Source organism: Ochlerotatus camptorhynchus, unplaced genomic scaffold (assembly GCF_037179485.1).
Source record: "Ochlerotatus camptorhynchus isolate MF236.1 unplaced genomic scaffold, CSIRO-AGI_Acam_v1.1 ptg000250l, whole genome shotgun sequence".
In the NCBI taxonomy this organism is placed as follows: Eukaryota; Metazoa; Arthropoda; class Insecta; order Diptera; family Culicidae; genus Ochlerotatus; species Ochlerotatus camptorhynchus.
Window position 1 is genome coordinate 1,187,856 of NW_027040740.1, and position 23,608 is coordinate 1,211,463.

General features: G+C 35.5%; 1 protein-coding gene across 1 annotated transcript in view; it reads left to right on the plus strand.

Moving 5' to 3' along the window:
- The first annotated feature begins 4,844 nt into the window (after positions 1-4,844).
- The window catches only part of Myo10A (Myosin 10A), a 105,367-nt gene continuing 86,603 nt past the window's right edge, over positions 4,845-23,608 (plus strand). The window contains exon 1 of the mRNA XM_065226386.1: positions 4,845-5,668. The gene's annotated coding sequence lies outside the window, so the exon portion shown is untranslated. The remainder of the gene's footprint in view (positions 5,669-23,608) is intronic.

Sequence of the window (23,608 nt, forward strand, 5' to 3'; positions counted from 1 at the left end):
TTTTTACTGCAAAATGTGTAAAAAATATTAATTTATAGAATTTAAATATGATGGGGACGCATTGTTTTTTATTAATATCAGAGTTTTCTTATTTTTGCAAATGATAAAATAAAGATTGCTCGGTTTCAATAGGTCTTTTTAATGCACCACCAATGTAGAGTGCGCCAAGCGAGTTCGAGAGGAAACGTCAGCCAAACCGTTTATTTACATCAGAATGAGGATTTTACAAAACGCAAATTAAAGCATTTTTCATTAAACATTTTGCCAATTTCCATCAGTAATTGCCATATTTTACGATTTTTCATAGATCTGAACTGATTTGCACCTGAACCACAGACAAACAGACATAACACATTGAATATTTCTCACTGTAAAACATCGTCGCTAAAACATATCCGCCATCTGTTGAGTATACTGTAGTGGGCACTACACTGAACAGATGGCGGTAGTGTGTAAACGTCAAACGCAAGGGAATTGACTATGCGCGCCACCGGTGGCGGTACTACCAACTACGATACTTTTAAATTGTCCGTTAAATGCTTGTTCGATGAACAACTTGCGAGAGTTATGTCTGTTTGTCTGTGCCTGAACTATTCACACTCAAGAAATCTGGAAGATCATAATCACTATAGATACTATAGATTCTATAGATAAGCGGAAGCACAAAAAGATGTTTTGGCAACCATGAAAAATTATGATCTTACTGGCATTTGTGAAAAAGTTCATGCCATCATAAAGCTCTTCGTTGTGCAGTTTTGTTTTGTTTCGTGCTCAAAAGTTCAAAATGAAGTGCAAAGCAAATCTTTGCAACAATGAATCGAGAAATAGTTTGCTTTATCCGAGTTGAGGATACCGCCCACAATGTCATCAACAGCCCGGATGAAGAAGAGGCTTCTGTTTTTAAAATTCGGGTATCAGGGATTTTCAATGTCCCCGGGAGAGATGGAAAATCCTGAGTATAGTCAGTTCTGCGGAATCCAGGAGGAGTAGAAGTCTAGATAAACATTTCAAAAGGTCCTATCTGCTTTCATCGATTCTCTTCATCGACTATCTCTTTCGTCAATAACTCAGCTGCAAAACCTTTCCCTGTTGTATTTGACGTTTTGGACGCTAGATAAGAACCTCCTTTATCAAACCAAGTGGTAGAATTAGCGCGAAATCTGTTTGCATAGCAGTGGTTATGAAAAGAGAAAGTCGATGAAGAGAATCGATCAAAGCAGATAGGACCATTTGAAATGTTCATCGAGAAGTCTCCTTTTTTCCACCACTCCTTGATTTGAGCAAGCTGATTTGGGGTTCTTGACTTGCAACTTTCCGCGAACGGATGCGTTTTCGTTTCCGTGCAGAACCTTTCGGAAAATTGAAAGAAGTTCCCTCCTCAGCCAAGTCAGTGTCAGTCTCGTCATCCGACAAAAAAAAAATGGATTTTTGTCGTTGGTCGATGGTGTGGCCGTCTTAAGCATTTCTGCAAAAGACTGCCGGAAACGTTCCTTGAGTGAGCGTAATAATTTGTCCCCGCGTTGTTTGTACACCGGGCACGACGAGAGACCATGAGAGGAGTTCCCTTACAGTATACGCATTTTGGTGCAGTGACTGTGCAGGCGCCATCCTCGTGCTTCTCCCCGCATTTGGAACAGCGAACCTTGCTGCCAAAGTGAGAGGCCGTATGTCCCAACTGCTTACAGTTTTGGCAGTTCATGACCCGGGGAACGAACAAACGCACAGGTAATCGAAGTTTTCCCAGCTCGATGCAGTGGGAAGGGCTGAACCAGAAAAGGTCACACGGAACGAGTCTGTGGGGGTAAAACCATAGAGGTAACTAGAAGGTCCCAAAATAACGTGCTCAACTTTTTGGCTCAGCTCTGGTACTCTCTTCAGTCCCAAGCTAATCGATTTACCCCTCGAAACATAGGAAAAACCAATACCCCTCATTGTATCTGTCAAACTTTTATAGCAAATCAAAACAAACATTGCGTAGTACTAGAATTTCGACTAGAATGGGGTACGTTAATCGTTTGCTTGAGACCAATAGGCTAGTCAAAAAGTAAGCCAATTTAAAATCGTTAGTTTCGTATTGATTGTTGGTAAAACTCTTTTTAACCTCGCTGACAGATACTGAGCCCAGTTTTTGGACATCCAGTATCTTCACATTAGAATGTTATGTTATGTTAAATTATGTTAAATTCATTTTCATGTATAGGTATTAATTCTTTTTTTTTCTTTAAGCATAGCGGTGTATGTGTAAGTGTGAGTGTTGATTTGTGTGTCAAGACCATGAGTGAACATCCATGCGCAGGGTTTATTTTGGCTGTCAGTGGATGATCTTCAGCCAGGGGGCTTACGGATGGCGTGCGATGAGTTTACTGTCGAACGGTAAGATGGTTGAATTCGTCTCCGGACCAAAACGATCTGGACGCTTCGAGTTGTTAGCGTCGCCGAGGGAACAGCAGCCGAACTAAAGGTACGGGGGAGGATGTCGTCAAGACCGGTACTCTACCCGATCATTCGTTTCCGAACGCAGGCACGCCAGTCGATTCCTATCGACCCCGTTTTACTGCCAGCAATCTGGCGGGCCAAGCGAAGATCCACACCGGTCCTTCGTCACGCGCACTTAAGACAAAGATGGTGGAAAAAAGACGAGCCTTTAGGCCGTATAATAAAAGCGCCCGTTGGACGCTGATGTCCAACGCAAAAAGAATATTAGAATCATATAGGGGAAACGCTCCTATAGTTGCGGTACGTTAGTAGCGTTAGGCTCCTATAGTTGTGTACGGAGTCTCCATACACAACTATAGGAACCTAACGCTTCTAACGTACCGCAACTATAGGAGCGTTTACCCTACAAAGAAATAAATTGTGAGATAATTTACCTTTCAATGGATCATTGAAGATGCTGAGGTTTTGACAGCACCGTACTGTGGCTACCACAGTATTTTACATTGGATCGTCCGTATACAGTAGCGCCAAATGCAAGCTGTGGTGGGTTCAAAACTCAGCCATCTAAAATGATCCATTTTAAACGAAAATTTACGCAAGCAGTGTGTTCGCCCTTTGTGACTGCTGCTGACACTACTGCTCACAAACCGACTTGAAACTGAAATGCCCCATACGATTATCAAAATTAGCGATAAAGCTCAAATACAATACACACTAAGATTATTTCACCGAAATCTGTGAAATTTTACCGAAATCTCAACAGCTGAACGTTCGGTAAACAGTTCGGTAATTTTTCACAGATTTTCTGTAATTTTTCACCGAATATCTGTGAAAAATTACAGGAAATCTGTGAAAAATCACCGAACTTTTTACCGAACGTTCAGCTGTTGAGATTTCGGTAAAATTTCACAGATTTCGGTAAAATAATCTAAGTGTGTAGTTATCGTTTTTGACTTTACAAATACTTAATCAATTAAATTACACGAATTACCACAGTACACTGTGATTCTAAACTATGCGGGCCATCTACGTTTAATCCTTACAATAACAATCTGTACACAATATACGCAAGAGCTTTAATCCTAAATTTAATAAGCTTTTTAGAGCGAGAGATCCAGGAAGCTGAATCTGTAATTCATTAAATTTAATTACTGCTATAGAATTTTAGCATATATATATATATATATATAAATGTAAATATTTATTAAAAATGAATATTTTTTTTAATCTAACGTAGTAATAGATCAAAATATTTACAACAAGCCGGAGAACGTTACACCATGTGTATGTGTATGTATTTGTGTGTATGTGTGTCCACGAAATAATTATTAAGACATTTTTCTTGGCAACCACTAAACCGAATTGGACGCAACAGTCGGCAAATGAAAGGTACTACATATAGGTAAATAGAGTGTTTTTGAATATTTTTGGAATCGGTCAACCGGTTCATGAATATGGCCGGAACATGCTTTGGTTTATATTGGGCATGAAGCTAATTCTGACCTTAAACTAATAAAACTCATCATGTGACACCTCGAATCACTTTAGAATAAAAAAAACACACCTGGACATGTTTCGATACCGCCCGGAGAAGTGACCAGTTTCTGACCATGATCAAAAACCATCATGTGATACCTTGAATCATATTAACATTCAACAACCAGTTCAAGGGCAGTTATTAAGAATAGAAATTGTAATAGAAAAAAATATTGTTGTAAATTTCATAACTTACGAAAATAAACAAAGCTGAGGAGCTCGCTAAACTATTTTTAACTATCCGTTACTGTTACAAATAATCACAGTGAATAATTACTTCCACTAATAGTTTTGCTTACCATTTTAACTCACCCCGCATTTCAACTTGCTCCGGTGTACCTTAATAAGGACTGCCACCATATACTGAAATCCTACGTTAATGGGAGACACATCACAAGAAATACAGTACTCCCTCAATTTTCTCTATTTTCTCCCTGTTTCTCGGCTGTCCTTTAACCCCAATTACGCTGATGTTGTGTATGTGATTAATGTCAACCATAAACTAGTTATCTACCGAAAATCAGCTCGATTGGTTGAAGGACAGCCCAAAAATAGCGGTACCACCCACCGCATAAATTAAGGGATTGTTGTGTAATTTTTATTCAATCTATTTGTTTAGTAAACTTTCCTTCAACAATTTTCATTAATCTGTAAGCACTGGTGGCAAAAACTTAGCTATCTTTGACTGACATGACTTTATGTGTTAGTGGAAACAAGTGAGTTTAAATGTATTTTACATTCCTTTGCTCATATTTACAGACGACGAACCCGCCTGTTTTGCTTGTACACATAGGAACCTCAACAGGCGGGCAACATCGTTTTCTTCATGTTACTTCTGTTGAACCACCTTCGCGATCGCGAGTGGTTCGGTTGCTTCGATCGTCTTGCAGCAGTTACTTTGCAGGGCTTGACAGTCCAACATCATCTTTAAGTCTATGGTAGACTAATTGATTGCTTATTTGAGAAAGAAGGTCATATCCATGGATAAACATTTTTGTTAACAAATTGAACAAGTTACGGAATTTAAAATACAACTATATAAAAAAGTGTCACGAAAGCTGTACAATTGCATTGTGCTAATATTTTTTATCTACGTGTACAGTTTCCGCTATAACATTTACGAAGTGATTGATGAGAAAATTTATTCACGGGTGCGTAATGTGTTTAACCGCTAATATAATACGTTTATAGTTGAAGTGCAAGTTCATTTTATTCATATAAATAATATGCATTGGGCAAGATTTGTGAGAATTTTGAATTTTGCCAGCCATCTTGATTGTCAATTACTGCGTTGAAGAAAATATAACAAACAATATACTAAGGTAAACGGACATTTTGATGTTTTATGGTAAAACTAAAGAAAAATTGAAAAACTGTAAAATTTACAAAATAGCAATTTTGTAATTGCGAGAAGTATAAAAAGTTAAACCGTACAAGTGATTTGATCGACACGGAAAAACAAGTGACGTGACAAATTCCTTCGCATCTATCACATACACTGATGTATACAAGCTGATCTAGCTGTTCTATGATCAATATACACATACGTGCAGTTGTATATGTGTACATAAAGAAAAGAGGTGACGATCGAGCAACATACCATTGATCCAGCATATTAAGCGGCACACCTGTATCTTTCTGACACAGACAATCGAAATATCAGTGGAAAGGAATTTCTCCGAACAATCATCTAAAGGTTTGTGCAACTTGTATGTTTATACATATTGTTTCTTTCATCTTCTGGTGTAGTAGATGTTTTAAATATTTAACTTGTTGTAATAAACTGGGTTCTACGTAACTATGAAAAAATAATGACTACACTACGTTGCTGATGTTACACTTGTTGCGGATACAGACAATCACTCGTAATGGTATCTTCAAGAAAACAAATTCCGTTTTTCAATCGACCTCTCATTTTTCCAAGGCTTGTATACCAAATAAAAATGAGGTCACTTCTGATTTCTATTTGCAGAGCCGGCGTGTGCTTCCTGACGTTTATATGTGATTTCCTGATAGAAACCACTGAAGCGCGTGAACTTTTTCGTGTGACAACTAGGAAGACATGTTACAGCTGGACAAATTTAAATTTTTCATAATTTGATAGAACTTCATATATGCTGCACACATCTTGGATTGACATTTAAAATTGATTTTAACGTAATGATAGTTCATGTTTGGTTAGAAAGGTATGCGTTCTAGAGCTGAGACTTACATTATCCGGATATTTCAGTTTTTTTCTATACACTGACGATCAGACAAAAGGAATATCGTTGTATCCATATTCAGTCCTAATGACGCGTCCATCTAGATAAAATTGATAAATAGCTGATTTTTAGCGGTGGTTTCAATGTTAAATCCATAGGCCAACATTTCCCCTATAACAATCATTATCATTTTAAAAACACATCCTTATTTTTTTTATATATAATCAAATTGTGTTCTAGAATTTCAAATATATTATATTTGAAATTCTAGAACACAATTTGAAATGCATAAATAAATATTATATTATTGGGCTTAAATTGATCATTTCAGAAAAATAAATAGTTTACTAAAACTCACTAAAATCATCATTTCAGGCCCGATAATACCAATACCGTGATCTTAACCAGAAATACAAAACTAAATTAGTACTCAATTTCATTTACACATTGTTTTTAAATATACATGAGCATGACTGAAGCTAAAAAAGTAGCTCTTCAATTGAGTTCTTTGTTTTTAAAAAAAATATATCGGCTTCAAACGTCATGTGAAAGAGCTTTATTTTCTGAGCACAGTGATATATTTTTTCGATTTCATAGACTTTCATCTCGATTAGCGAATCAAGATTTCAAAATAACAACTTCACTTTTTGACACTAAACTAACAAATTTTCTGCTCGGTCCCATGCAAATTCTCACCTAGGGGCGGGATGGTGATTACGAATGTTTTTTTTTACTTTATTATCGATATTTTTAGGCAGTTGGCTCATCTCATCAAAATTGCGAATATGTATTTATCTGAATACCCTTAAACAACCCTATTTTGTTCATGTGAAACTACAGTTTTTGATACATCATATTTCGAAATGTTACACTAACTTTTTGATTACCAATAATACTACATTGCTTACACATACTTACAAACAAGTGAGAATAACAATTAAATTATACGAATTCATTAAATTTACTGAACTAGGGTTACCATATGGTATCTTAAAGGAGAACATGCTCAACAAACATTGAAAGTCGGATGAGAGCTTATTCAGACAATAATATGCTTATTGTGCTAAAAATTGGGTTCTTCATTTTTTAATCAGTTCGGAAGTGACTTTTTTCACTCTTTCAAGCATAGAACTGGTTCACCAAACTCGATTAAGCTATGAATTTTAGAGCAATTCTCTACGAATTCGCAAAATTTTCGGAAACCTTCCTAATGACCGACAATGCCATTTTACATTTTCATATCGCCATTTTGAATCCAGCCTTATTTTTGAAAAGGGCCTATAGAAAAAAAAAGTTGGATAAATTTTTTGAGAGTGCATATTTTTTTTCAACTAGTCTCATCTATTACCTGCAATATCGGACAAACAGTTTTCGAGTAAAAATTTTCTGAAGATAAGCTTGATATTTTTCTATATGCACTTTTCAAATTAAGGCTGGATTCAAAATGGCGATATGAAGATGTAAAATGTCATTGTCGGTCATAAGGAATGTTTCCGCAAATTTTCAACCAAATAAAAAAAAAACAAAAATAAACCGATTTGCGTATTCGTAGGGAGTTGCTCACATGTAGCTTAAACTATAAGGACCAACTTGGCTCAAGACAGCATCACGATTTAAGTTAGTATTATGGAGATTTTCATTCTTGAATTTATATGTGCAATTTGTTCGTATATTGCAATATGCAGCTTATGTAACGTATCAACTAGATTACCACTAAAAAATAAATACTTCATATTTTCCACAGGCCAACATCCTGTCTTTAGATGAGATAACCACTCTCTAAATGCTTCAGCTGTAACACGGATTGGGCCTTTTGGGTTAATGTTTTTGCAGAGGATTTGGTTGAAATGTTCATATACAAAATGCTTATATACATTCAAAAGCGAATCTCTCAATAAAACTAACTGAATGCATGATGCAGTGTTGAGCAATGTTGTTACTCATTGTTTGAGCTACAAGTTTTTAAAATCTGAATCAAATCGAGAATATGAAAACTTTGTTATGATTTAAACAGCGTAGGGGTGATATATTTTCATGTATTTTTAACAAAATCCTAATACAAAATGTAAACTAAAAGTGCCAGCTTATCGTACAACCAAATGAGCTGAAACTTCCAGAAATACAATGGCTTTCTCACCTCAAGGAATAAATTTAGAGGATGGCCTATGTAAAATTAGAAATTTTATTTTTGTGGTTCAGTCTATGACTAGAAGTTTGGCTTAATTAATCGTGTTAGGTTATGCTGCATTTAAAAATGTCTAACATCTCGTTTCTATTAACTCCGTTATAAATAAAGTCTGTTATATTTTGAAGAAGGTCTCTTGCAAGCAACGCACATAAACCATCACAATATTCCCAGATCTTGTTCTAAGCAATCAACTTTCACAAACATATCGCTTCCTAGGCAGTTTATAGCCAACCTTGAGGGATTGTATCGTATGTGGAATGAATTCGACAATCGCTTGAAAAACCGGAAATGAAATATATTGCGCAACCAGAAAAGCTAGCGTACTTCAGAGTATGTATGTATCCGTGAACTTTTATAGTAGTGAAATATTTCTTCAGTAGAACGTTCAACCTCTTTCGTAAAAATAATAATATGTTTTGAATCAGTGAACCGGTGATCTTAATTTATTCCACACATTCCAAATATGCATTGCAAATTTTGCTTGGAAAAATCTTTGGGAAAAGATAAATAACGTAGAACTACATTAGTTAAAATAGTTAAAATTTCAATTAATCAGGTGCGCAACGCCATTGGGCCTAGGATTCCAGTTAAACAAATTTTTAATTAGCACCGTTTAATTGCAGCTTTAGCAAATTAAACTACCATAGAGTATGATTGTACTTACCACACAATAATACTGAATGTAAAAATGGAACAGGCTTTGAAAGCTCACAATTAACAACTGTGGAAATGCAATGATGTAATGCAGCCAAAGAAGTAGGGTACATTATATTCTTTTTAGTTTGAAAACTTTATTGGCCAATCAACAAATCGTTGTAATAAAACGCCTTAATTTATATTGTTTTCAATTTTTGTACAGGAATTATTATGTGAAATGTTCCCTTAGCACAGTCGAGAAAGGCTCAGCTATAAAGCAAGACCATGCTGGAAGCGGCTGAGTTCGATTCCCGGTTCGGGATGGAAAATGTATCGACTTTTTCTGGGCATATAGGCATATGGGCATGATTGTACATGCCACATACTAATGCAAAACTGATACAGGCTTAGAAAACTCTCAATGAACACTATGTTGAGAGCCGGCGTAAAGTTCCAGTGGGGACGTACCTACCTACCAGGCTAGGGCCTCTGCTGTCCGAAGAAGTCATCTCCACTCTTTTAGATACATGGCCACACGTTGCCAGCCTCATAGTATGCGAAGGGTCTGCAGATCGCCTTCTACTTGGTACAACATCCATTGAAAGTTTCAATTAAATTGCAGATATAGTTTCATAAATCAAGTTTTGCAAAAACTGTTCAAAGGTATAAGAAATTGATTTGATGTTACCTACCAAATGTCCATAACGTCCATCGAAAACAATTGATAGGGCTATCATTAACAAAGTGAATCAAAATCCAGGTTTATCTGGTGACGGCGCCGGCGTAGTTGTAAACATGCATACCTCTCTTTTTCAACGAGCCAAGCCACAGATTTATTCAATTAAGTGAGAAAACCTCTCTATGAAAGTAACAGCTCATTCGGATGTAACACGAGTGCTTTTAGTTTAAATTTTATATGGTGATTTTGGTTGAAATATATGGAAAAATAACACTCTTTCACTCTTTCGTGCCTAGATAGAGCTGGTACAGTAAACTCGATAATGCTAAGAATGTCTGCCCATGTAGTTTAAACTATGAGAAACAACTTTGCTGAAGTCGGCACCAGTGGTGTAGTGGTAAGTGTGACTACTGTCACACCCCAATGGGTCTGGGTTCAATCCCAGCCGAGGCGGTGGGATTTTTCTGAGGCATACAAATCGCTGGTCACGTCTTCTCTCGGAAGAGAAGTAAATCCGGTGGTCCCGGCCCATGTGTGTTGAATGGGTGCGATATCCTACGCACGTGTGGAAGCTGCCTTCCTGCACATTAGATTGCCGTCAATGGATGGCAATCGATGTCCGTTTGTGATTGGCACTAGATTGCGGAACAGAGACCGACGTTAAATGAAGGAATGAACTTTACTGAAAACAGTAGCACAATTCAAATTAAATGTATAGAAATATTCTTTATTTTTTTTAATAGGTGCCTTTTGTTCGTATATTGCAACACAATACAGGCAGCTTATGCAACTTATTAACTTATTAAAACTTACCAAAAACAAATAATAGATCATATTTTTCACGGGCCAACATCCACGCGGTCAACCAAATAACTCAGTGTGTGAGTCAGTCCTACTCACTTGTCAATAATAGAGAAAAACGGCACATCTGAGTTACTTTTCTTTATGACAGTGAGTAACTCTGACTCACCGCGAAATGTAAACAAAAGTAAGTAAATGTAAACAACTGATGATTTGAGCTCTTTTCCCGTTGTATAGCTCAAATCAGCGAGTAAAACTTAAACGCTCGCCACCAGTTTTCTTCACTTACTGATAAATGAGTAGAATACACGAATAGAAATATCCTTATACCTTTTGGCAAATTTCTATTGCTGATTATTCATAAAATGTATAAGTCAACTAATAAGCAGACGCCTTGCAAAAAGCTAATGAAGATCATGTGTCAAATGAAATGTATAATCGGTCACACATACCTTTTATGCATTCTTATAGGACCTATGTAGTTTGTCTTATGGAATGTATAAGGCTGATGTTTTGGCAAAAATGTATAAGTGAAACACATGGATAAAATAATTGATTTTTGTTTCGTGTAGGCTTAGTCACAAACTGAGTGGCTCCACTTTTTGCAATTATGAGTCAGTTCGACTAAAATTTGAGTCGATCTCATTGGCGATCTCGTGCCTTTAGGTGAGAAAACACTATCTGAAGGGCCACCCACATTAGATCCGTTTGCGTTGCGTTTACGTAAATTTGACAGATAGACAATTGATTTAGCTGTCACTTTGCCGCAACGCGTCCGATCTATAGTCGCTATATTCATAGTCTGGCGGATAGAATTTCGATCTATCAAAAACCGGAACCAATTCAATATATTGTAGACCAAGAATTGAAAAGGTACTATCAACTTTTAAAAACAAAACGTTGATTATTCTTTTTTCCTCGCCAATCGAACGCAAATTACCGGCATCATCCGATATGGGAAGCTTCCCTCAACCCAAAGATGGTGTTAGTTAGCGTAGGCGAGCCTTGAGTTACGAGAAAAGGGTTTCCGAAGTTTTGTTCGCAATTGCAGATGTGCTCTTTTCTGTTGTTGTTCGTGATTTGCTCGATTGGTTCCGCTATTTGACAGCTCAATTGGTTCCCGAGATTCTATCCGCTAGGCTATGAATATAGCGACTATAGTCCGATCCGGATTTTATGTGCGTGGGCCTTGAATGTTTCGGCTGTTTTTGACGTAACACGGGTAATAATTTTTTTTACCCATTTATGAGTAATTACAACTACAAAAATAAGTAGTAAGTATTTATTTGTGAGTATGAAATACTCATAAATGGGTTATTTTTTTTTACTCATTTAATGGGTAGTCCCAGTCTCCCTCAAAAATGCTTACTTTGTAGTCAATATCAAGTCTTTTATAGTCATTATTGGGTATTTTGCGGTTATAGTACGCTCAGACCACAGAGTTATAACATGTTATAGCGCTATCTTGATGGTGGTTTCTGTGTTGCAATTATTTGACAACCGTTATAACATGTTATAACTCTCCAGTCTGTACAGCGTTTTACCGTGTAGAGATATAACTGGGTTGATGATACAGTCTTCAGCAAAGTTAATTAATTAATTTAGCTTTATTTAGGAGGCTTTCAGCCTTAGGCTGGTTCGCCTCCAACTTCAGCAAAGTTGTTACTCATTGTTTGAACTACAACTTCTGAAAAACTGAATTAAATTGAAATTAAGGAATATTATAAATGATCGAATGAGTGATGGGGTGTCATTTTTTCATACATTTCAACCAAAATCGCTATACAAAATTCAAACTAAAACTGCCAGTTTATCTAACAATGAAATGAACTGAAACATGCAGAGAGTAGGTTTTTCACCTAAAGGCACAAATTTAGGGGTTAGCCTATGTATATAATTAGAATTTTTATTGTTTGGACCAGTTTATTTTTTGGGGATTGCTAACAATGGTGACCTACAAAACTTTCTTTTAACACTCCCAAGTAACCAAAAGTTCTGATAAAAGGCTATTTGTGGCTTAAGCAGCTTGGTTGAAGGTGGTCTATAGAATTCTAAGCAGCCTCATTTTTAAGTCGTTATAAGAACTTGAAAGCTCCGGTACAATAATTGAAGAGCATTCTAAGCAGCTTCTGGCGGAACTTGAACGGAAGTTTTAGAAAATAAATTAAAAAAGGTTTTTGTCCTCATCAATTCTATATATTCAGTTCGCACTTTTATGAAAGTTATTTCTAAAAGCAGGTATTATTAATGTGTATTGATTTATCAGTATTAGTAGTAGAATTGGAGCTGTTTGAAGAATTAAACCCAGTCTTTCTGCGTGAGAGCCCCAGCACAAACCGCTACGTCATCTGAGATATATCAAAGTGAGCTGTTGTCACGCCTACTATTGGAGTTTTCAGTTCCAGTTGACTGACTTGAATACGAAACACAACACCTTCGCACGGTGTTTCGCGAAAACCCATTAATGGGTTTAAAAATACCCTTCTTCTTCTTCTTCTTATTCGCATTTCAAGCTTATTGCATACGCATATTAGCTTATTGTGTGCTCTCAACTTAGTGTTCTAAATGCACTTCCACAGTTATTAATTGAGAGCTTTCGATGCCTGTACCATTTTTGCACTGGTATAATTGTGTGGCAAGTTCAATCATACTTCTATGCCCAGGGAAGTCGAGAAATTTTCCAACCCGAAAAATTCCTAGACCGGACCGGGAATTGAACCCAGCCACCTCCAGCATGGTCTTGCTTTGTAGCTGCGCCTTTACCGACTGAGCTAAGGGAGGCCCCCACCGTGCACGGTGTTTCGTGAAAAACCATTAATGAGTAAAAAATACCCATTTTCAAACCATGTATGCAGCTGTCAATAAATGGGGGAATTTTGAAATCATAAAATGGGTGAAAAAATACCCATTTAAAGAATCAGTTCACGGTTGAATAATGGGTATATTTTTTACCCACTAATGGGTGAAAAAACACTTTGAAATTTTATCGTCTCATTTCTGTCACCGATTCAAAGGGAATGCAAACAGTTACTGTCCGCAGCTTTTTAGCGAAAATGGGAAACCTCCGGAAAAGATTAGAATCCGGAACGTTGGAGAGGCTTACGGATGAGTAAATACAATTTCATCCACCATATTGTATCCAAATATTTTGTGTAATCAAATTTGATCGGAACACCTGCATTTATTTTCAATGTTTTAGAAAGTTTTTTATATCAACGAGGACAAATAACCAAGCGCTTGCATCCTCTTTTTGAAAAAAAATGTATTTTTTCACCCATTTTACGGTAAACACAATTTAATAAAATGGGTAAAAAACACCCATTTATTGACAGACCACCTATTTACCAATTAATGAGTAAACCATAGTTTACCCATTAAATGAGGAGGGGCACTTTTAGCGAAAATGGGTGTTTTTATACCCATTAATGGGTTTTTGCGAAACACCGTGTTGATGAATTTTAAATTGGTGTTTGCTGCGTGGATTCCAACACACTTGTGGCACAGTGGTTAGCAATCGGAGATCGCATGTCGAATACACGGGTTCGAATCCAGGAAATTACTCTTACTCATAAAGACTTGTGCGGAGTGCTTCTGTCGGAACTTTATTTGAACTTAATGGAACTGGAAAGTTCTGTCAGTACTTTATTGGAACTTTATGGAACTTGAAAGTTCTGTCGGAACTTTATTTGAACTTTATGGAACTTGACAGTTCTGTCGGGACTTTAGCAGTTTTGTGATGACCATCTGCCAGTGATTTTAAGAAAATAAAGTAATAAATTGCATAACTTCGACCATATTTTCTCAAGCTTGTAGAAGATTTAGATTGGTAGAAAACGTTATTTTAAACTGCTCAAATTAAATGATCAATTAAACACTTAAGGGCCACATTAGATCCGTTTGCGTTGCGTTGACGTAAATTTGACAGTTAGAGTTAGCTATCACTTTGCCGCAACGCGTCAGATCCAGCTTAAATGTGGATGGCCCTTTACAGAACATTATATGGTAGTGTCTGGCCAACCGGTGGCCAATAGTGAGTAGGTAGCCGGCGACGGGAAACGGTGAGTCAGCAGATCCTGGAATCGGGCTATCCTCCAAACTGATAGTTACTCCTAAACAAATCGGGACCAGGCTTCAAATATGCGGAGTTTACAGGGCGGCTCAAGTGGGCTTTCTCAACGACATTACGTTTCTAAATTGATTCATGAGCAACGTAATAAACACTACGTGGCCTTTCCACGTGCTGGTGGACAAGTTGCCCGAGCAAAGCTGAAGATCAAATTGAAATCAAAATTTGCTGCTATGATGTAGCTTATTTTGAATCCTCCAGTTGATCTCATTTTGGTTGACTTAACGGTTAACACAGCAAAAATGAGAGCAAAATTTTACACTGTTGAAGCAAACGGAAAACTAATCCTGCTTTCAATGAAATCAATTTGTTTACTGATTTTGCATTCATAATGTTCAACTGAATACGGGCCTGGAGTAAAAGGTTACCATTCATGTTTCTCAAGCTGAAAGACTTGGGTTCCAATCTCACCCCGGGCAAGCAACGAATGACCTAAAATGTGTGAAACAAATCAAATAAACAATAATCATTAGTTCAACGACAGATAAATTTCAATTAAATTTTAAACAAGACGTAAACAGCAGAACTTCAAGTTAAGTTGCTTTCATTTAAAAAGTTTTGACTGCATAATGAAAGCACAATATGATATCAGACTTATGTCGCAACATTTGAAATCAAAATGAGTTTTCATTATGATAGCAACTGCACACTTTAATATCGATTTGCTTTCATTTTGTTAACCGACTTTGCTCGGGTGGGGTTCGGTGGTGGACAAGCCGATGTTTTCACCGAACTGCTGGGTTTTTCGAGGGTAATGGATCCTCAGAGTGTCACCAAGATACTAATTTTTGGATTTTAGATGATTTAATGTTTTATTTTTTTATTGTTAAGTTCAACTTTCCCAGTATCATAACGATGTGAAAACATAAATGATATTTGTTTTAGAACGACTATGATTTGTATTTGCAAATGCAAACACCCTTCACTTGTTGGGCAACGGTAGCACACCTCATATAGTTCCAAATTGACTACATCAACATGGTTTTACGTTAGATTGGTACTCAAGAAGCTAAAAAGGGCAAATTGGCACTCAAGAAGCCGTGAGTATCAACGAAGAAAATTGAGAAAAATAAACGGATGAACTTGGTAAAAAATCGCGTTGCTAGCACTTGTTGACAAGAAAAAAGGTACACTAAAATAATGTCTTTAGAGTCCACATAAAAATATAAAAAAGGTGAATATTTTTTTTTATTTTTATTGGATAAGTAGAAGAAAAATATTCAAATTTACTAGGGGTGGACATTGTGTATTTTGCTCCACTCCTGTGCAAAATATTATTGCTCAGTAATATTTTCGCGCAAAACAGAAAATTTAAAAATCAACTTATTTGAAAGCAGTAACAGCTTAAGAACAGTACTGGCAAGCTACAATAATGAATTCGAGGTCTAGAAATACTCAAATTTACAAATTTCAAACTATTTGCGCAACTTAAACTTCCATCAATCTGTACCATTTATGGACCGACTCATATTTTGGGGTTATGAATCAAACTGGAAGGTGGTATATGATAAGTCTAACACATATTGTGAAAAATTACTAAAAACAGGCTTGTTTTTTTTAACATCAGGGGATCATAATAAGTAAATTGGAGAATCGTTTGAATCCCAGGCGTCACGGTATGCATGGGCTGAGGCAAGTGAGACCTATCAAAACAATGTGTTTGAATTCAATGTTATCGCTTCTTTCGAGCATTTTGTGAACACTTGACATTTATATTTAATATACACTGAAGTCTTTTTTTACACGGTTTTCTTACGCGGTTTTTTTTTACACGGTTTTTCGCGATAAACACTTTTTGTTTATAACGATTTCTCGACAACGATACAACCTATCGACTTGATTCTAATCACATTATCCGTTTCAAGCTATAGGTAATCGAATGGCATACTTAAAAAAAAAATCAAAAAATTTGGTGTAAATACAGAAATTTTTAAAATATGTCTATAAGGACCATAGCATGCTATAATTACAAATGGCATCAAAATCCGATTTTTTTTTAAACATTTAAGCATGTGAAAAATCAAAATCTCGTAGGTTTTTTTTACACGGTACATATCCTCCGTGTAAAAAAAAAGATCTGAGTTTACATGCCCATAAAAGCATAACATTCCCATATATATTTTTGTCAGAAATGAGTTATTCATTAGAATCAATTGTAAACTACCGGCGTTTTACACTGTGCAGTAACAGACACATGTTTGGTTCAGAAAATAGCATGAAAAATACCAAAAGCAGGTTGTCGCATCCATAAGAGTCTACACACTAATCCAGTATTTAGTTGTTCGGTTTTTTTTGTACTGGGCTTACACGGTAAAAAGAAAGATTTACTGAACATTCAGTTTAAATCAGGTGAATAACCGACGTTCTGCAAAACACAAACTGAACTTCGGTATCGTTTGATGCAAAATACTGAACACAAAATATTTATTTACTGAGAAAGTCGTTAATTTCCAAATTTTCGTGATTTCACGAAAAGTCAGCAAAAATAATTACTGTACCCAAAGTAGTCCTTATTTTTTACCGACTGGTCAGCAAAATAGCCACCTTGTTTTACTGACCACGAATTGTAAAACTTTAACCTGTCAATTTTATTCCCGCCGCCATTTTAGCTTCAGTAAAATCCGGGAGCAAGTGATCAATCGCGCGGTTTTGTAATTATATCATGACGGAACTGAGAAAGCTCGACAGCGAAATTGAAGTACTATTTCGTTAGTACCAACAATTATTATTTACTCTTTTTGCAGTTCCTTGATCTCCAACAAATTTTGATTAAGAAAATGGATGTTTGCATTGTTTGCTTTCACTGTCGACGCGCTATTCCTGGGTACGTCAAGGTATTAAGTCGTCATATTAATTGGCATATTATAAACGGTGAATTGCACCAGGATTCATGCTTTTATGACTGCAAATTCACTACTTTTAATATAACTGGGTAACACGATATAATAATGAACCAAATAACTGTCTTTTCAGTTAAATTGCAGCAAAATAAACAAAAAGAAAATACTGGGTTTTCCAGTATACGCAACTCGAACCAATTACTGAATGAACAGTTATTTTTGACAGATTGACTTTACGGACAGTTCGGTAATGCAAATTATTTCTGTGATGACTACTGGGCGATCCGCAATTCTAAAACCCAGTAAAATTTTACTGACTCCAGTAATCTAAAGTTAGTGTGTAGGGAAAAATAAAATTTCAACTCCTTTTTTTCTCGGCTCCCTTTTTCTAGATGTGAGGGATATGCTATTATGGGCAGTTTACATCAGCAAACGAAGCCATTTCAGTAATAAATACATATAAAACATTTTTTGCTGTGTAAAGTAATGTATACCAAATAACTGCATCCAGATCTTGCAAAAACGATCAATATGTATTAACTAAAACTTTAAGAAGTACGTTTACAGAACTTTTCAGTATAATAAACCTTCGTTTCATCATCAATTGAAAGGACTACGTTAATAAATAAATGAATAAGACACATATTAACTTATGTGCATGTGTAATCTATATGGCCTAATCCATAAATATCACCACGAGAGGCTTTTCTGTTGGGTACTTTAGCGGTGCTACTATATATTTGATGTATTAAAAAAACCTGAATTCACTAACTTGACTTATATACATAGAAAGCTACCTTAGACTCTGTTTTAATAATTTATTCTGTCCTATTCGTATGCAAACTACTATCTTTAAGACGCGCTACGGTATTTTTGGATGATACATTTCTGAAAATATATACTTCAAACACTTATAAATATGACAAATTATACTGTTGATCTTTTTCCATAAATTTATATTTTTCGAGAGTTTTATTCAAAATCCAAAATAGGACCCAATGGGTGAAAGGGGTAAGTGAAATATTGCGCATTTTTGATATTTTTTAAAGTCTGGTATCTGGGTTTTTATGTGCGTACGCTTGTGCAGAAGTGCCAACAGATAATTACTATGCTTTTAAAAATTGAAAATAATGATTATTGTAGTTTACACAATCACATAGTGCCGAACTATCAAATCTTTAGGTCTTTAGGTGTACCGTACTTGACATTTGATAAGTTTAACGACAGTAAATTAGTATTTCATGAGTATCTGTAAATCGTGATTTGGGTAAAATAGTGCTGTATCGTCAGCAAATAATTTGGCTATTCCTTTAAGTGGCAAATTTTTCTAGAGTAAGGTGCGGAAAAAGTTCGTTCGTTTTTAAGTTTTTTACGCCTGTACAAAATAATACTCATTGTTTTTGGCACTTGTCGGGAAGCTCTTTTAGAGCCAGACTTTCCCACAAATAATCACAATTTTAAGTGTTTTCTATAAATTGTAGATAAAACTATATTTTGGGATTATAAATTATAACATTTGTACAAAACTTTGGCAGCGTACAACAAGAAAAAATCAATAGTTAAGGGGTAATTTTAGGAGTATCAGACTGTTGATATGTCGTCAGAAAGCTGGAATTACCTATAGTGGGGCAAAACTTCGAGTCAGCCGGGAAAAAGTTTGAGTCGTTTTCCAAACCCATGTTTGATTTTTTTTTTACAACTGTCTAAAACGCATTTATTTACTCTAAACAATCATAAATGGAGCAGAATGCGATAAAAACATTGGAAAAACATGCAAACTTATTGTATTTATTGTTGAGTGGATTACGTTGTTCGCCAAGCTCTGACAGTATCTGGGCACAACAATGTGTTTTCTTTATGTTCTACACACCATCATGGGGTATTTAATGATTTATAGTGGCAAAACTTCGCTAAAAAATTTCATTAAGTTTGCGATCTTTTGCCCTATTGCTGAAAAAAAGTTCGTTTTGTACACTCTTCCGATAAAATCGTTCTAGCTACTGTAAACTCATCAAGGTTCTGTAAAAGAAAGTTGTCCAATATACCTTATGGAACTCCTATATTAACTGATTGGAAAGAGCGCTGTGCATCTTTCAATATCACTAACTGTTTCCTATCACACAAATAGCTACGAATAATGTCATTATCCAATCCACGTATGCCATAGCTTTCTAATTTTTGCCGTGCAATATTGTGATTCAGGGCATCGAATGCTTTTTTGAGTCAATAAAGAGGCCTCCAACGATAATGCTTGATGATCAATTATGATTATGATGTTTAGTAAAAAATCGACAAGCTCAACTATTACCGTAGAAGGACTACAACCTTTCCTTAACCCATATTTAATATTATACAAAACATTAAATTTGTTTTAAAAAAAAAACTGAAAAAAGTCTAATAATGCACATTTAAAAATAAATACTATTGACAGGGTGGCAATATGAAGATAATTACAAGGATCAGACGCATCACCAGCTTAAAAAACAGGCACCACCCTTGCTAATTTGAGACAGTCTGGATACTCCCCTTGTGTCAGTATGTGATTGAAAAGTTTTATAAAAATGTTTACAAACTCATTCTGGTTATGTTTAATGATATTGTATTTTGCATTTCTAACTGGACTTTTTAAAAGTGCGAAATCGCTATAATTATGAACGAAAGTATAAGTGCACCAAAAACTTCAAAACTATTGAACGAAAATATGCACTTTTATAAGCGTTTCTGCACTTTTCTTCGCATTTATAATGTACTTATACTTTTTGTCATTAAATCATTTATTAAAGAAGATACTTCAATCACATCAGCACGTATAAGAAAAATAAATTGCTCTAGGCAAATTACATTATTCAATGGTTTTAGATTATTTGTTTGATATTATCAGCGAGATTTGCTCAAATGTAAGAAAAATAATTGAGTAAAAAATTCGCAAATTTCTAAATCAATATCTACCATTTGTCTATGTTTTGTCCTTCCCATTATACTATTTACGTTGTCCAATACTTTATATCAAATGGTTTTAATTAATCGATTCCAAGATATACATAGGTTCTTATGATTGCACTCTATTATTTTCTCGAGTTCCAAGAAAAATATCAATATGTTGTCGCAATGATAAGTAAGATATATGATACAGATTGTAAAAAACACCCCCGTGCCAACACATCCTTGAATATATAATAAAGAGGGAGGGGCCTGAGAGGGAGCACCACCCAACAGATGTCAGAACAACTCACCGGAATGATGTTAAAAATTTCAATTTAATCGGCCATAGCATTTCAGAGCTACAATTTTTTAAATAAACGGCACAAACGGGCATTTACGGGTTAAAATTTTCAGCCACCTTGCCTAGCATATTGAATATTAATTAATTGAATTACTCAATTATTATTATTATTTAGCTTTTTTTAGGAAGCTAATGAATTACTCAATTGCATAGCTTACTATCTTATTCACTTGAAAACTTAATGATTACTAACAACGAGATTGATTAATCCTAAATTAATATCTAACAGCTACAAATGGATACGGGTCTCCCTCATAACAACAGTTTGGAGCTTGTACGAAATTGTGCGAAATTGTTTTCTATGCTAATATCGCCTGAATTCGTTTATCGTTAGAATCCCTTGAGCATTTGGCTGACAATTTCTTTTAGGTTAATACTAAAGATTCTGCAGAATAAATTATTGTATTATTGTGGGGACGTAATTTGTGATGAGCCTCGGTTCCTTTCAAATTGTATCATTATTTATGTACGGTCCTTATATTTGAAATGACGTTTCACATTAATCAATTAACGAACCGAAAAGTAAAATATTTGTAATCGGTTGTATCATGCCGATATAAGCATTAACTTCTTCAAAGGATTATCACCAATCGATTCAAACATGTGCTGCAGTCTCATTGGTGGAAAAATGACAGCACAGCGAACAAAAAATAATCTATTAGTTGTTAATCGAATTATTAATAAATGGGACATCTCTGATTTTGGTGTGATTGTTTTAATAAAAAAGTGTCGCAGGAAGTTAATCTGGCATTTTGTAACATTATTCTTGCAATATAATTACTGATCAGATGTAGAAGTAGCAGGAAGCAGCGTAATAATTATTGTGTTTTTATTATTTTATACTATAATGTACTTATCTATTTAATTCCTTTATTACATACTACATTACTACAGTTCTCACCATATTGTTTCATTTAGAATCCCTTGGAATTTTCTCTAACGATATTTCACATTAGATGTAATCTGGCTCCTAAATAAAAGCTACAATATGAGAACTGTGTTATTATTATTTTATTAATGCACTTTAATGATGGAGAAATGTAAGAGGATTTTTACAGACTCATTTTTATTGCAATGAATTTATCAAGATCGGATGAAATTCCTTTTCATCTTGATTGGTGCTTTTGCTTTATTTTAGTGAAATTAGCAAGCTTCTAAGGCAAATGACACAATATTGGCTTCAATTGATGCCAAATTGATTTTATTGTAGTTTAAATATGGTTTACAAATGGCTCTCAATGCTATCGTCGTATAACCTTAATACAGCATCGAAAATATAGGTTTCCCAGAATGAGCCAACTAAACGGATTCTAGCCTTAATAAGGTTTTGGTTTATGTAATAAAGACAAAGCTGTACTTGGATGATTTCTTAATTCTGAAGCACATTTCGTATTCAGCGAAATGAATATTTGCAACCTTAGATCATTCTCTGGAACAGGAACGTGGTAAAAGTGATAAAATATATTATAAATGATACCAAGAGAACAGTTATAAAGGTTTTTTTTTTGTTCATTTGGATACGAATGCTAATAACTAACCAATATCGTCATCGTTTTATTAAAAGTGCCTTTTATTCAACGCATCACGTCGTGAATACCAACGCACGACGTGACACTTTCACTATGAGCGTGTGGTATCAACCAAAAATGTTTTTCATCGAATACGCTTAATGGCGATCATGAGCTACGTACGACAAAACATAACGCTGTTGATTTGGCTTTGGAATTCCATGCCATGAATGAATGAAAGCGGTGAAACCTGTTCCCAAATAAAATATACCCTTCAACCAGCCAACGAGTATGATGCCTGTCAAGGCAAGCATTTCTCCAGGCTTTTTTGGTCTGTTGATTTTATTGACTTAGTTCCAACTTATTGAAATTATTGCTTTACTATATCGTTTAGATATTTGCAAAAATATCCATGCAAATTTGTTGGAATTTCTCATTTTGATTTAAGGTACACTGACTGTGGGAAGTGGGATCGGAAAAATCAAAGCTAGTTATACCAAAATTGTGTTTATCAAATATAAATCTGGTAAGTCCCAAAAAATAAAAATACTTGGAAAATGCTGGCTTGCAATGTGAGAAGTTATTGTTTTCCAACTAACCTCCGAATATGCAGTAAGGGCGGGATCACAACGGTTTGATCACTTGTCATGAGTGCAACCAATTTTATGATTTAACATTGGAGAAGGTGGACTAAAGAGCCACGCATCTAATCCATTGCAGCAAATTCGACAGTTAGACAATAGATTTAGCTGTCATTTTGCCTGATTAGTTCCGGATGCATTGTGCGCGTCTCTTAACTCTATTCAAAACAGAAGCGATACGAATTAAATTAACAAGGGAGCAAATCTACGCCAAATGATGAATTGATTTTATTTTACCGTCTCCAAATTCCATGAAACCACAGAGAACAGACGTCCAACTTCCACCAGAAACTTGTGTAAATATAAGTGGGAACGTTGCCGTTACGTAGCGCTAGTATCTCCTAATTTCCTCTAAAAAATTTCCACTTTCGACCAATTTGGCACTAGTATCAATAAATTATCGGATGAAAATTACTACTTGGCACTACCGGTACTTAGTGTCTAGTGTAAGTTGTGCCATCATGTTGTCAAAGAGGATTTTTAAGTGGGGAAGTCGTCGTTGGTGGCGCTTTAGTCGAATAAGAATCTTTATACAAGTTTTAACAGAAATTAAGTTTGAGCCTCAACGTCTGTTCTCTGTGAAGAAACTTCGCATAATGGATTACCGTAAGCTGTCAGTTTTGATCTCACAACTACCACAGAGAACAGACGTCTAACTTCCGCCAGAAACTTGTGTAAATATAAGTGGGAACGTCGCCATTACCTGACGCTATCATCTCCTGATTTCCTC